General features: G+C 41.9%; 1 pseudogene across 1 annotated transcript; it reads right to left on the bottom strand.

Annotated features, from left to right (window-relative positions):
• Nucleotides 1-5,277: 5,277 nt before the first annotated feature.
• On the bottom strand, nt 5,278-7,338 carry LOC143606691 (mitochondrial arginine transporter BAC2 pseudogene; annotated as a pseudogene). Its single transcript, XR_013148798.1, has 2 exons — nt 7,082-7,338; nt 5,278-6,003 (listed from the first exon to the last, which is right to left on the bottom strand). The product of XR_013148798.1 is annotated as a mitochondrial arginine transporter BAC2 pseudogene (transcript).
• Nucleotides 7,339-15,190: the final 7,852 nt, after the last annotated feature.

Genomic DNA, 15,190 nt, shown 5'->3' with positions numbered 1-15,190 from the left:
GTTCCTCCTCGGGATCTTCCTCGGGATCCTCCTCAGGTTCATCTTCGGGACATTCTTCGGGTTCCTCTTCAGGCTCTGCCTCAGGTTCTGCCTCAGGCTCTGCCTCAGGTTCGGCTGCGTTCTGAGCAATCTGCATTTGTAGGACATCGCAACGCTCTAAAGCTATCTCGGTTCGAGTCCTTGCTACTTGGAGTTGCTCTTGCAAGTCTATCATCTCGGCTTGCATCTTTCTCATAATCTTCATCTGTTGATCACTAGCCTCTTGCATTTCCTTCATGGCCGCTGTCATGCGGGCAATTTCCTCCTTAGTTTCGGTTCCATCTTTTAACAGTCCGGAAACGTTCGCTCTCGTATAACGCATGTAACCAACATCACGCTCCAAACAAGAAACAACAGCTGCAAGCACACGCTCTACAGGTTCGGTTATGGGTGGTAAGGTGTTGGGATAAGCAGGATGGTTCGGGTGGGGTAGCGGGGGAACTTGTTCGCGATAGACCATACGTCTGATCATATTAGGGTACCAATCCCAGCTAACTTCGTTTTCGTACATGCCTCCGGATAAGCGGTACCTCTTCGGTGCGGGAGCTTCGAGTTCCGGGACTACACGAGGTGGCGATGAGGTGGGTAACTGTGGCTCCTTCCCATGAGCATGAGTCATCTAATCAGATGGTGATGATGGTGGCGTCGACATCCCTACAGGTAAGCCCTGTATGCGCGCGTATGAGTGAAAGGGGTAAAGAGATAAGATAACAAAGACTACACAAATCTATGCAGTGCGTATCATTATAACTAATGGATCGTCGCGGTTATAGTCTAGTATGCATGCAATTTCTAGTTCGCTATAACCAATGGCTCTGATACCAATCTGTCACACCCTCAAAATCCACTAACGGAGTTTTACCGTCAGAGGGTGTGAACTAATAGGATCGGATTCATTAGTTATAATCAAACCATAAAACAAAGTTTTCAAACCAGAAAACGTTTACGAGTAATTAATGCGGAAGCGTAAAAACCATAAAACAAATGTTGCGTCACGCAGGACGACTTAAAACCCAATGATAACAGTTTAAAATAGTTTGCATAAACAAAAGCGTTTTCAAGCAATGCATGATCCTATACCGCGCGCACCGCCTCGGCTACCTGAGAATAACATACTAAAAGTGTCAACACGAGGTTGGTGAGTTCACAAGTTTATATAAAATAAAGCGTTTAGCATTTTGCGTTCAGCGTTTTGCGTTTAGCGTTTACCAGATAGTGTTAAATCAATTATATATCTATAGGTAGCTAGCCTATAAAACAAGTATTACTAAGTGTTCGACACCGAAGCTGACTGTTTATCAAGTGCCTTGTCACCAGGTCATCCAGACCATGGTACGTGTTAGCCAAAATTACACCCGCTCGACCTCCAGTCGAGTTTAGCGTTGGGTGGGGTTTGTCAAACCCAGTAGTACTACTCAACAGTGACTCGCTATTCCAAATATTAACCGGTTCGATGTGTAGGACTTCAAATGTTTCGTTTGCCACTTAGCCTTTACAAGTGATATATAATTTACTAACAAAATCTTAAATGCGTTTATCGGAGTATGTTATCTCCCCCAAGTGAAAAGCGTTTAAAACAGTTTAAAGGGGTAAGTGAAACTCACTGTTTGCGAAGTATTTCCCAAAATAATTCACCAAAGGATGCGTGTCACAGAAAAACTCTCTCTAGCGTTCTAAAACAACAAAGAGATTTTTCTAAGTGTCGGAAATATTATCGAGTCTCTAGACTCGGCACATAATACCAATGCACACAATATATTTCGTGTTTCGTTTGTGAATCGTGTGTGACTTTAACAAGTACATCTGTGATACGTTGCATGTGTGAGCAATTATTTACGTGTCATGTATTAATAATGTACATCACTAGCAATTACTCCCCGTAAGGGCAATTTGGTCACACATAACAATTAACTAGCAATTATTCCCCGCAAGGGCAATTTGGTCAAAACACGACAACTATTTAACAAGTATTCCCCACATGGGCAATTTGTTCAAAACATAACAATTATATAGCAAGTATCATGTTTCATGCATTTTCACAAAATTCAGCAGCTACTTTCACCGAGACAGAAATTCTACTTGAAAGACTGTACTATTCCACCGATCATAGCATCTCAATTAATTTACCAAAAATCATAACAAAAGCATATATGTGTTAGGTTTCCAGAATATGTTTTATTTTATTTTTATTCCACATAGATTTCTCATAATGATCAAAACATTACAGCAAGCTCATAACAGTCAAATTCATGCGCAACAGAATGTTATTTGAAATTCCCGTTAAATGAAAAATCCAAAAAATGCAAGACCACTTGGGTTAGGTTCCTAACTCAACAAGTCAACTTCCAGAAGTGGAACCAACCCAATTGGTCTCGTGGTTCATGAGATATAACATTTACAAAACAACCTAACAGCAGGTCTAACAACTCAGCTTTGCACCACGTTTTTGTAAAATCATAAAGGTTAACTTTTACACGTCCAAAAATTACAAATTTACATTCTTTAGAAACTAGACTCAACCTAGTTTACTGTAGTATCAATTATCCCAACCAATTTTCACATTTACACTCCGTTACAGTCAATTGAACATCAACAACACAATCTGTCCAGAAACTGTTTGCATCCAAACTCAACATATTAACTATCTATGGACCACAAATCATTCATATAACATTCTAGACACTATAACCACTATCCATGCATATCAATTACACCATACACACATGGTTAGGGTTTTATTTGATCTCAAACTCAAAGACACAACAATTAACATGCAATAGCACCAATACTAGCTATCAATTCGACAATCAATACATCTTTCAATCAAAACAAGACACATGAACACCATCACATATAAAAATCAGACCTAGGGTTTATAATTAACCCATTAAAATCGAAATTAAGCATAGAGGATGCATAGGATAGTTGTTTATACCTTCCTAACACCTTAATCTTCAATCAAACTTGAACAATCTTGATTGTATGTGTGTATATGAGGCCGATCGCAAGGGGGGGGGGGCTTAGAGCTGCCGTCGGGTTTGGGAGGGAGAGAAAGAGTGTTAGGGTTTTAGTTTATGTTATTATTTATAATAACATGTTACACTTTAGTCCCTCAACTTCCAAATGTTACTTTTCTAGCTTAACTAACTAGTTTTAGCACATTGAGTTAACGTTTATACCATGTTATCACATAACACATAAGTCTAACACATAATTATCACAAAATTATTGTTTTGACGTTTTTCGTTTATTCACCAATTGTTTGCGTCAACTCGTTTGCTTTTCGGTGCAATTCCCGAAAGACTACACATGTAGTAGTTGTCAAGCGTCATTTAAACCCTAGTTTAAATGTAATGAGGTGTGCGTTATAGATTCAATGATCTTTAAGTTTGAATTGACGGAGTTGAGTTAACGGGGTTAACCTGAAATTGACGAATGTCACACCAATTGCCAGCACTGGCTGTGCATATACGTTGCAGTTCACCCCCGTTGAAAGCAGCCACCTTCACCCATTTTTCGTCGGTGCCATCCATCCTCCACAATTCCGAATGCTTCAATAGTAGATAAGATACACAGAGGTGAAGGCATCCATTGAGAACGACTAAACTTCCAGAATAATAATAATCGTCGTCTCCTGAATCTAAAACATGAGGAAATTGTATTTTCCTAAAATTTTCCGTCTTAATATCAAAACATATAATGCTACTAAAGCTCTGAGCCTCATAAATGTCGAAGTTCTCGCTTTCAATGATATAAGTGAGAGTAAAGTAAACACACCGACCACAGAAGGTAGCAGGAGACGAAATGCTGAGCATGAGGTCAGTACTGCAACTACAGACAAAAGGAAAGTCAATCTCTTTCCACGAGTCTAATCTATGGGAATAAACATAAGCCCTTGGACGGGTCACAAGACTGCTATGAATCAAACATACAAGTTTGTAACCATTACAAGATTCGTCGTAATAGAAACCGACAGGATCTTCAATGTTAAGAAACCCAGGGTGGTTGGCTGTCGAATTGGAGAAGTTTATAGTCATTGATGGTTACGTTGGACTGGAAGTGTGTTCGGTTGAACATAGGTGCTGATAGAAACGAGTTCCATTCTTTGCAGACACACCTGCAACGTCCTATATCGGACTTTGAAGGAAGTCTTGAAAGAATCTCCAATGTTATTAAACTGAATGGAAGCGTGTCATCCCTCGTCTTCCTCTTCATCTTCATATTCACAATAAATCGCAAGAAACCGAAACCGAACGACAGAGTTTGGAACAGAACAGATTATAAGTGTACTAAACAAAGTAACAAACACCTATCTATATATATATTTAACATTCAACAAACAAAACCACAACTTATATAACTTAACTTGCAAAACAAGATAAACATGCATTTAAACCTCGTATAATAACTTGCAAACCAAGATAAACATGCACTTAAACTAGTAACCCAAAATTAATTATTTAATTAGTTAAACTCATCACTTTAACCCCTCCAACTTTTAAGTTGTTTATAATTAATTTTCAATAAAAATCAACCTGAAACATAAAACACAACCGATGTTGTCAAAATCCTGATTTTGCTAGAACATGTTTAAATGTTCTTTTCTAAATATTTGTAATTTATCCAAAAATAAAAATATAGGACTTACGGTGAAATCAAATTGTTTATTGTTCTTTTTTTTAAAATAATAATAAAAACAATAAATCATTATTGTTTTTATTATTTTTAAGTCTAATCGGTTATGTTTTGTCGATTTTTATGAGATTAAAACATTGCAAATGTGAATATCTATTATCAGCTCTTATTAGTCTAGGTCAAAATGCACCATATTATATTAATTGTTTATATTATTTAAAAAAGAGTATAAGGCCCAATTTCAAAATGTACAATATATATATATATATTAATTGTTTATATTATTTAAAAAAGAGTATTAGGCCCAATTTCAAAATATCACGGGTCAAGTTTCTTTGGCCTGAAAATTACTAGCCCGATTAACAAACTGAAAATACCGAAAACCCAAAACCAAGCGTTTTGGAAAAACAAAAAACCAAAACTTTGGTTTTCAGTTCGATTTTAGCCCAAAATCACACCGAAACACACCACACACCAATGGTTGCGCGTCTTTGATGTCACGCCCATATCAACCCATTCATTCTGTTATAACTTATAATATAACTTACATAAGATAAGCAAGTTACATTAAGACGATGAATATTTAAATCCTTTAGATAACCATTACTTTGAACTAGTTTCAAGATCAAATCTCTGATGCAAATCTGCTTGAATGGTGTTCATATTATTACTACCATTATTATTGAAAAACACGCGTAAAGCGGTTTCATACGCCGTGAAAATCGCTCCGTTAACCACAAAAGCCCGACAAACCGCAGTCCCCAATCCTCTAAACAAAACACCATACCCATCACTCGTCACGCTTTTCTTAATACAATCAACAATCCCATCATACCGTATAGAAGAACTAGGCGTTTGCGCTTGAATTCTCGTTTTAACAACGTCCAACGGGTAACAACAAACCCAACTCGCAACACCCGCGAGCCCACCCGCAAACAACATGGTATTAAACCTTTCTTGACCGCTTTTCCTACACCCCGGGTGCAGTTTTTCCCTCATGAACTCGTATGTCCAGAAATAGAAACCGTGCGACGGTGCGTCGCGTAACGCTGTGATCGTTAATCCTCTGTACATCCCTCGCCAGCCCTCGGTTGTTATTATGGTTCTTGCGACGGTTAATGGTCCTTTTTCGATATTTTGGGTTCGGGTTTGGGTTTGGGTTTGTAACCGGATCTTGACGAGTTCGATTGGCGAAAGCATTAGGCTTTGTAATGCCCCTGCACCTATTCCGCCTAGAGCAACACCTTTGTAAGACGGCGGCTCGTTTGCGTGTGTCGACGAGTCGAATGATCGCGACAAGATTGCGTAGATTTGAAACACCATTGCATTCTGTAACAACCAACAAATTTATTAAAATGTGACTGAAAGCAATAGGTTATAGGTGTGTATGAAACCGAAAAAACCGATCCGGAAAAACCAGATCGGAAAAACGACGGTTTGGTTTTATGTTTTTGTATAAATTGAACATACACTTCGGTTTTGGTTTTGCATGTAATAAAAGCCGAACCGAATTTACTGACTTTCATTTTTTAATTTTTGTTTTAAGTAATTTATAACAATTAAATAAATATGTAAACTAGATGTACAATAATCAATTAACTATTAATTAACAAAATGATTCATGTCCAAATTCATTATTTTGGGTCAAAAACATTTTTCGGCCAAAAATATTAAACCTTAAATGGCAAAAACCAAAAAAAACCGTAACCGAATCCAAACCAGTTCCCAAAAAACCAAAACCATGGGCAAAGCTTATTGAGGGCCAAGGGTGGGCCCACTCCCCGTTTTCCTTTTTTTTTTGCGAATTAGTGTAAATTAACCCGTTTTTTCGACAAAAAAATGTATACGTAGTGTAAATTTGTCCGTTTTCAGCCGAAAATTTGAGCCTGCCCCACCTCCCACCACTCGTTTATGAAAATTTCCACACAATTTCACCAATCCCCCCCCCCCAATGTTTTCGTCTAAACTTCGCCACTGGCGGAAACTAGACGGTTTTCAAAGATTCTAAAGTCAAAATTTCAGTTTCTGGTTTGGTTTTATCCCAAAAATACCGTAACCGGACCCAAACCACTTCCGAGAAAACCGAAACCATGGGCAAAGCTTATTGAAGGCCAAGGGTGGGCCCGCCCCTGTTTTTTTTTCTGCGAAAAATTGTATGCGTTGTATAAATTAACCCATTTTCAGCCCGAAATTTTGAGCCGGCCCCTAACCCTTCACTCATTTATGAAAATTTCCATACAATTTCCCCCCACCCCTGACGTTTTCGTCTAAACTAAGCCACTGACCAAAACTAGACGATTTTCAAAGATTCTAAACCCAAAGTTTCGGTTTCTGGTTTGGTTTTATCCCAAAACACACCCAAACCGAACCATGCACCCCCTATAATAATAATAATAATAATAATAACCTGGAATGTAACTGATGCAAGAGGAGCAGCCATGCCTCTATAAAGAGCAAGAGGACCTTCTTTAGTTGCAACATTTTTTAATATGTTAAAAGCTGAGCCAGAGTTTGAGTTTTGTTGCCGGATTCTTATGCTATCAAGTGGATATCCGGCAATGATTCCGGCGATGCCACCACACCCTCCGGCCACAAACTCCTTACCCCAACTACTTGCAAGAAACTCAGGCCAAAAGTCCATTTAAAGAATAATAATAATAATAATAATAATAATAATAATAATAATAATAATAATAATAATAATAAAAGGAATAAAATCACAAAGGTTTTTGGGATCTTGTAGATACTGAATGTATCAAGTGGATGTAGATAGGCTTTCAAAACAAAACATGTGTTGTTATGTTTTATTTATGTGAGAGAATTTTATTTTTATTTTTATTTTTATTTTTATTTTTATGAGTTTAGGGTTAGAAGTGGAATTGTGGAATTTATTTGTTTAGGTGAAAAGGAGTGTGATAAGGACATGACTTTTGGAGAGGTCATGTGAGTGAAGTAATCATCTAAAAAGAAAAAAAATAGAGAGAGGTTTGTTTTTCAAAATTGTTAAAAATTTTGGACCGAGAAAAAATCTAGGCTATCAATAAAAAGAGTTTTTTTACGTGACTTAAATGATTAAGTTTTTAATTACATTTATTGGTTATGATTTGAGTTATGTAATTTTTTTTCACTATTTTAAGCTCAAATGATTTGGTTAATTTGGTTTAAATATAAAAAATATATATTTTTTAAAGATTATACAGTTTTTTTTTATGAAAAAAAAACAGGCCTACCGGGTGATTTAGCCGGGGAAGGTCAACCACTCCCTCAAAGTTGGCCATGGATTTGGTTAGGCTAAAAACGTTCTAGTTTACCTAAAAAGTGTATGACACTTTATCATGTAAGCTTTAACTGATCTATTATTTAACATACACATTATGATGGAACTATAAAATTAATAAAATGAAAATAAATAAATGGATATGTGCATGTGATTTGGTTGGTTGACGATAGTGGACCCCACCTATTAAATGGTGCTAAGACTATGCGTAGTAGAAGAGCTATAAAATGAGACGTTTTGTGTCATGTGACACCCAGTAAGTAAATGATGGTTTTTGTTTTAAAGTGTGATAGTGTTGTAGCTCTATATATCTCACACACACATAATATAATAATAAAAACAAAACATAAAAAAACGACAAATAGTAATCCCCCCACCGCCCATATTGTTGTCGTGAGGCGGTGTTTCCCTCACAAATCGCCCACTGCGAATAGCCTAAGGAGGTAATACGGGATGTTTAACTAGTATTTTGGGTGAGGTGGCATGAGACGTCACCTCACTAACGCATAGCGAAGAATATTTTTGAAAATTTTCTAAATAATAAAAGCCAAACAACGCATAGCGAAGAATATTTTTAAAAATTTTCTAAAAAATAAAAGCCAAGGAAATTGGGAAGAGATGGTGAAACTGAAAGCACCAACTCACACTATTTTGTTAGTAGTTAGACGTGGCTTATAGTTATCAAATGGAAAAGTAGAAAAGAAGTAAAGGACGAAGTTTGGCTTCAAAGTGGGCCACTATCTTGAAAATGAATCACATGTTCTTATACGTGTAATATTAACATAAATTTAAATTTTCATCTAGCTTAAACATGTGACATAAATATAGTCTATTCTCATTCTTTATAGCTAACACCCTATATTTTTGATTATTTGAGAAATTAAAATTAGTAATATAAAAATAATACAGATAAAAAAATATTATTTAACTGAATATTGAGAATTTTATAGAATTATAAGGATAAACTAATGAATCTTTTAGGATAAATAAAACATGAAAATTCTAAATAAAATTTCCTCATAGTATATGCAAGAGTTTATATGTTAACTAATAAGATAAATAATATTTAGAGAAAAAACAAAATATGGAATAAAGTTTACTTTTAGGCTGTACGATGATATACTCCTCCCCTCACCGCGAAGAGGATGATGTGGCATAGAAGGGAAAACTGAAAAGAGAAACATTAATCCCCTTTTAGAGAGTGAAGAGGTAGGTCCCAGCAGAGCCCAGTTAGACCCGCAAGACTCACCTTAAACAGGGACGTCTGCGCAGAGACCAACTGGATCCGCAGGACCAACCATGCTCAGAGACGTGACGTCCTTACGCGCAGTACGCAAGCTGGTCCCGCAGGAAATGCCTCCCAATGGTGAAGGACTCCGCCTGTCCCCGCAGCCTCGGATACAAGCCATTAGGGAAGGCCACCCGCGCAGCATGGCTACACGCACAAGGCACTTAGCTCTCAATCGTTCAGTGTCACCTGAAGGAATGAGCCAAGCCGGGAGCAATCCCGCACAAAGGCGGGAGGGGGAAAACTCCCGCCTAAATGAGCCAGTCCGTATGGAGGATCTTTTGTGTGATACCTGACGAGGTACAGACAAAAGATCTGACCAAGAATGCGACAGCTCACTGACAGCAGCATGGCAGACAGCACGCCACAGCACTGTGACCAATAGCCGCCGCCTACCCACCAACTCCTGCCATACCACGTGCCTAGCCTGTAGTTGGCAGAAGAGGAAGAGTGCACGACACGCCTGCTCTGTGTCAGCCGCTACCTATCCACCACTCACAGGCAGGGCACGTGCATAGGTTACAGTTGGTAGCGTGTTGGGCCGGCTAAACCCCTTGGAAACCTACCTTCGGCTATAAATACCCCAAATGGTATGACCATCTCATCTTATCATATCTTACTACATTATCATATTATACCTGATATCTGCTCTAGCAATCTCTTAATATACTTTTATATTTAAAGAGCAATCTAGTCTGATTCTCACGCCGGAGGGTGGTCACAAGGAGGAACCCCCCCCTTCTCAGTGACGAGCTCACGGTGTCTGTTTTGCAGGTTATCAGAAGAACCATCTTCCAAGGGTCTAACCCCTCGTGGGAAACATCTCTCCAACCCCCAGGTTGCCAGTAACCTGCTCGGGGTTCGGTTAGTGTTTCTTCATTGGCGCCATCCGTGCATAAAGCTAGAACTACAATTTTCTCCAGTTTTTCCAAAACTTTATACAAAAGATGGTTAGAGAAATTCCGGTAACCACAACCCCAGCTATTGGGGGGAATACCGGCAACACAGTTTTTACAAACACTACTCCGGCTACCGAAGCCGGAGCAAGTGAAGTAAATTTTACGAACACTACCCCACTTACTAAAGCAGGGGCAAGTGCAGTAAATGACCGCCTACTGGGATCCACCGATACCCAGTTTGAAAAACGAAGACTCCCCCGCCAGACTCTCGACGAAGTCAAGGCATGGGCGGAGGCACGACAAAAGGAATTCCAGGCTGAGTTGAACGAACGCTTGCGTTCCGTGCAACAGGCCGACGAATTCGAATACTGGGAGGATGACTCGGAGGAATCCGACTCCGACGCGAACCCTCGTCATAAGGCAAAAGGGAAGCGTAAAGAAACGGAAACCCAACCGAAAAGGCATTTTGGACAAGCCTTCAAACCAAAAAGCATAGATGGAAGTCCACGAGACTTCTCTAAAACGTTCAGACCAAACGTTACAAATGCAGGAACGTCCAAATTTGCAAAGGACATTGCTGAAGCAATTGCCCCGAAAAGTGCTAAACAAATGCCTAACATAGGCACATATGACGGCCTATCTGATCCAGACGACCATTTGAACAGGTTCATAGCGGGGGCAACCGTTAGCAATTGGACGGAACCCACGTGGTGTTACATGTTCCAAATGACGCTGGTGGGGGCTGCTAGGGCTTGGTTTGATCGTTTACCGGTTAACCACATTTACGACTGGGCAGACTTCCAGCAGAAGTTTAGCCAACACTTCAGCCAGCAGCGAAAGTATACCGAGGAGCAATGGACAATCCTCAAATGCACACGGGAAGAAGATGAATCTCTGCCAAACTTCATCACTCGCTTCAACTCAAAGAAGTTAAGTTTGGGCAATATCAGCGAGGATCTTGTTCGCGCAGCCTTCATCCAGGGCGCGCAAGACCCAGAGCTTATCCGCACCCTAACGGGTAAAGATGGAATGCCATCCACATGGGATGGCATCATGACAGCAGCCAAACGCTATGCGGAAACGGAGAAGCAACTGGGTAGAGACCTTCCGCAGAACACAAACCTTTACACCCAGAGGACGAGAGAGGACAACGTCCTCACCGCCCGATTGAACAAAAAACGGAAGCAAGGCATTTGGCAGTCAAGGGTAAACTTTGACACCTCATCCGGCTTACAGCACCGATTGGGTGAAAGGGATAATGTAAAGCCGCACCGGAACTCCAGGTGGACGCCACTTACCAAAAGCGTCACTGACATATTTGCTACTGAGGAGCTCCCATGGCCAAAGCCTCCAGTAATCCGGCATCGTCACGATGCTGATCGGAGCAAGTACTGTGACTATCACAGAACAAAAGGCCACAACACCGAAGAATGCATAGACGTAAAAGACATGGTCGAAACATTCGTCAGAGATGGGACGCTCGCGCACCTCGTGGCGAAATAAAAGCTAGGCAGGCGAGTGCGTATAGAACCCCAGCTGGGGAAAACACGAACCAATTTCAGCTTCAAAATCGAGACTACATGCTGCGTAAAGAACGAGATCCCGAACCAGGTGCGTATCGGCTCGATGGCACTCCCATCCCAACATGGAAGGGAGTTCAATTACACAGTTTGCATGTAATCAATTCCAATTTGTAAAGAGAAGGCCAAGAGCCACTTCTAATGGAAATGATTCTCTTTAAGAATATCGAAGCTGATGATTTTACATTTATACTTTTCTGAACACTAATATGCCGGTTTTCACCGCATAATTACGTGAAGTCATTGCATGGGAAGGCGGTCCTACCCGCACGAACCCAATAACGTGACAAACCTTCACGCAGGTCAGTTGAAGGGGAAAAAGTTCAGCACCCAAAAATGAAAGTGCCGGTCTATCCGCATGAATCATTAAGGAAACTGAATAATAACCTGTCAACAACCGCGCGTCGAACGGTTAAAACTATCCAACACTGGTGACGACATTCACATTACGTGAAGTCGTTGCGTGGGAAGGCGGTCTTACCCGCACGAACCCAATAACGTGGCAAACCTTCACGCAGGTCAGTTGAAAGAGTTCATCCCATTAAATGAAAGTGCCGGTCTATCCGCATGAATCATGAAAGGAAAATGAACACTAACCTATCGACAACCGCGCGTCGAACGGTTCAAAACAAAATTCTTAAAAAGATGAGAAAAACCTACACGCAGGTCAGATAAGGGTAAAGTTCTGCCATCCCACTAAGTGCAAGTGACGGTTCTACCCGCACAATCACGAAAGAGGAAGCAAAACTTCACACCTATTATCAACCACGTTCAAAGGTTAACTTATCCTCAAAAGATGAGAAACCTACACGCAGGTCAGATAAGGGTAAAGTTCTGCCATCCTACTAAGTGCAAGTGACGGTTCTACCCGCATAATCACGAAAGAGGAAGCAAAACTTCACACACCTATTATCAACCACGTTCAAAGGTTAACTTATCCTCAAAAGATGAGAAACCTACACGCAGGTCAGATAAGGGTAAAGTTCTGCCATCCTACTAAGTGCAAGTGACGGTTCTACCCGCATAATCACGAAAGAGGAAGCAAAACTTCACACACCTATTATCAACCACGTTCAAAGGTTAACTTATCCTAAAAAAGTAAGAAAAACCAGCACGCAGGTTAGATAAAAGTTAAAGTTTAGCCAGCCTACCAAGTGCAAGTGACGGTTCTACCCGCACAATCACGAAGGAGGAAGCGAAACTTTAACCCACTATCAACCACGTTCAAAGGTTCTTATTCTGAACACTTTGGAAAATTGCTAATTTAAACATGCAAGTCATAAGTTTATAAAGCAAGGAACCCAAAGAAGGAAATAACAGTCTTATACGCAAAAAGATTAATATTTCAATGATGTATTACAACAGTGGCCGGGTAACTACCCGCCTAAAAGAAATCTATACAAAGCAAAGTCTATCCTAGCGGTGGGAAGAGATCTTCAGGATCAGGCTTCAGGGCCACCTCCGCTTGGACCAGCACCGTCTGAGCGTGGCTGCCCAAGGAAAGCCTTAAGGATGTTTAGCCCATCATCAGCAGCAGCAGCCTCATTCACCTTCTCCACCACTGGATGCGGGAAGGCAGCGTACTGGTTCACAGCTTGGTCATAAGCAGCTTCAGTATTAACATTGAATAAAGGGAAGTTGGAGGGCGGAAAGCCTCTCTCAGCAAACCCTAGACCAAGCAGGAAGCCAGTCTTCTCCCCATCCTCATGAGAAGCGTTGAGGGCTGCGCTCATCGCATCGTCATAAGAGGTCTCTGAAAGGACCCGACGCGCAACCTACAAAAGAATACAAGTTAGAACATTTTCTAATTACGCGCGGAAAGCGTAAAGAAAAAGATAAAGATACCTGAGGCAACGCTTCTCGAAGCAGCCATTGGAGGGTAGCTTGACTTTCTTTGTAAGCACGTTCGGCTCCGTTTTTATCAAGGTTGGCAAGTTGAACTTCCTTGGCGGCAGCCTCTTCGACGCTTTTGAGTTTCCTTTCAGTGCGGTCAAGCACCCCCCTCTGGTCAAGGATCTCCTGCAGCTTCTTGGCATCTTCCATTGCCAAGGCGTCATGAGCATGCTGAAGAGCCTTTAATTTGCATTTAAGCTGCTCATTCTCTTCGCGAAGCGGCTCAGCAACAGCTTCAGCCTTGGCAGCCCTCTCAGTTGAGTTTCGCGCAGCCTCCTTAGCCAGCCGAAGCTGTTCATTCACAGCTTGGGCAGCCTTGGAGCGGGCCTCGAGTCGCGCCTGGACTTCAACCTCGAGGGCCTTGAATGCCTTCTCCTTCTCGGCTGCGGCAGCGGCCAACTGCCGGTTCTCCTCCCGAAGAGCCCGCGCTTCAGATATATCTTTGGCGCGAGCTGCTTTTAACTTGTCGTTTTCACGACAAAGCAGCTCGACGCGGGGCTGCGTTCGGGCCTGGAGAACCCGAAGCTCATTGGTTAGCCTACCCTCTTGGTAGCTAGCCATGGCTTCCCCCAACGCACCATGAGGAGCAGCGTGGCGAGCCCAGTCCACGCACTCCACAGGGGTGCGAAGGGTTGTTCCTCGGCGTATGTTCCATCTTGGAACATACACTTCATTGGAATCCGACACTGCAAAAGAAACAAAGGCAGTTAGGAAAAGATGATAAAAATATATAAGGGAAAAAGAACCCTACGTACCTGTAGGGTCAATAACAGGCCGATAGCCGCCAAACCCATCACCTGAACCTAAAGGAAATCCATCCAACAGGTCAGGCAGACGGGAAGGTGGCATAGATCGGCGGGAAGCCTGGCGCATACCTGATGGTCCGGCCGTCGGTGGCGGTGGCGCAGGTATAGTGGCAGCCGCTGTGGTAGCCATGTTTGGCGCCACCTTCTCAGCAACAGTAACCGCCGGCTCCGTGAAAGATGCTGTAAAAATTGCACTCACGGCCGGCGGAGACACCTTCTCAGCGGGAACAGCCTCAGGAAGGCTGGAACCAGCGGAAGCAGGCGTAGACGCCTGGGTCGACGCCTCGGGAAGGCTGACCGAGCCTACCGTCATTGGCGGGGGAATACTTGCTCCAACTCCACCCTGGAATGCGTCAACATCCACACCTGCACAAGCAAAAGTGTTAGAAAAATTTATTTGAAACAACAAATCTAGACAAGAATTATGGGGGTACTCACGGGGTTTCTTGAGCTTGAACGCACGGACGAGCGGGGGCGAACCCGATGGAGTCGGCCTTTTGACACCGGTAACCGTCGTCGTCGCTGCCTCCCCGGAGGTAACACCTGCAGCCTCCGGAGCGGTGGTCTCCTCACCACCGGGCTTCCCCGCCACCTCTGCATTATCTGACTCCGAGTCAGATAGGATTACCGGGTCGGCCGTAGAGGCCACCTTCTCCTTGCCCTTCCCGACGGCAGCCTTTTTCTTCCGCACCAGTAGAGGACCTTCTGCGGATTCCTCAGAAGAAGAAATGTCATGAACTCCAGCAGCAGGCACAGCATTGAGAGGTTCAGGG

This window comes from Bidens hawaiensis, unplaced genomic scaffold, assembly GCF_021521415.1.
Source record: "Bidens hawaiensis isolate Kalapana, Puna unplaced genomic scaffold, B.hawaiensis_p1.1 tig00076553_1, whole genome shotgun sequence".
Taxonomy (NCBI): Eukaryota; Viridiplantae; Streptophyta; class Magnoliopsida; order Asterales; family Asteraceae; genus Bidens; species Bidens hawaiensis.
This window is presented reverse-complemented; position numbering and strand designations above follow the sequence as displayed.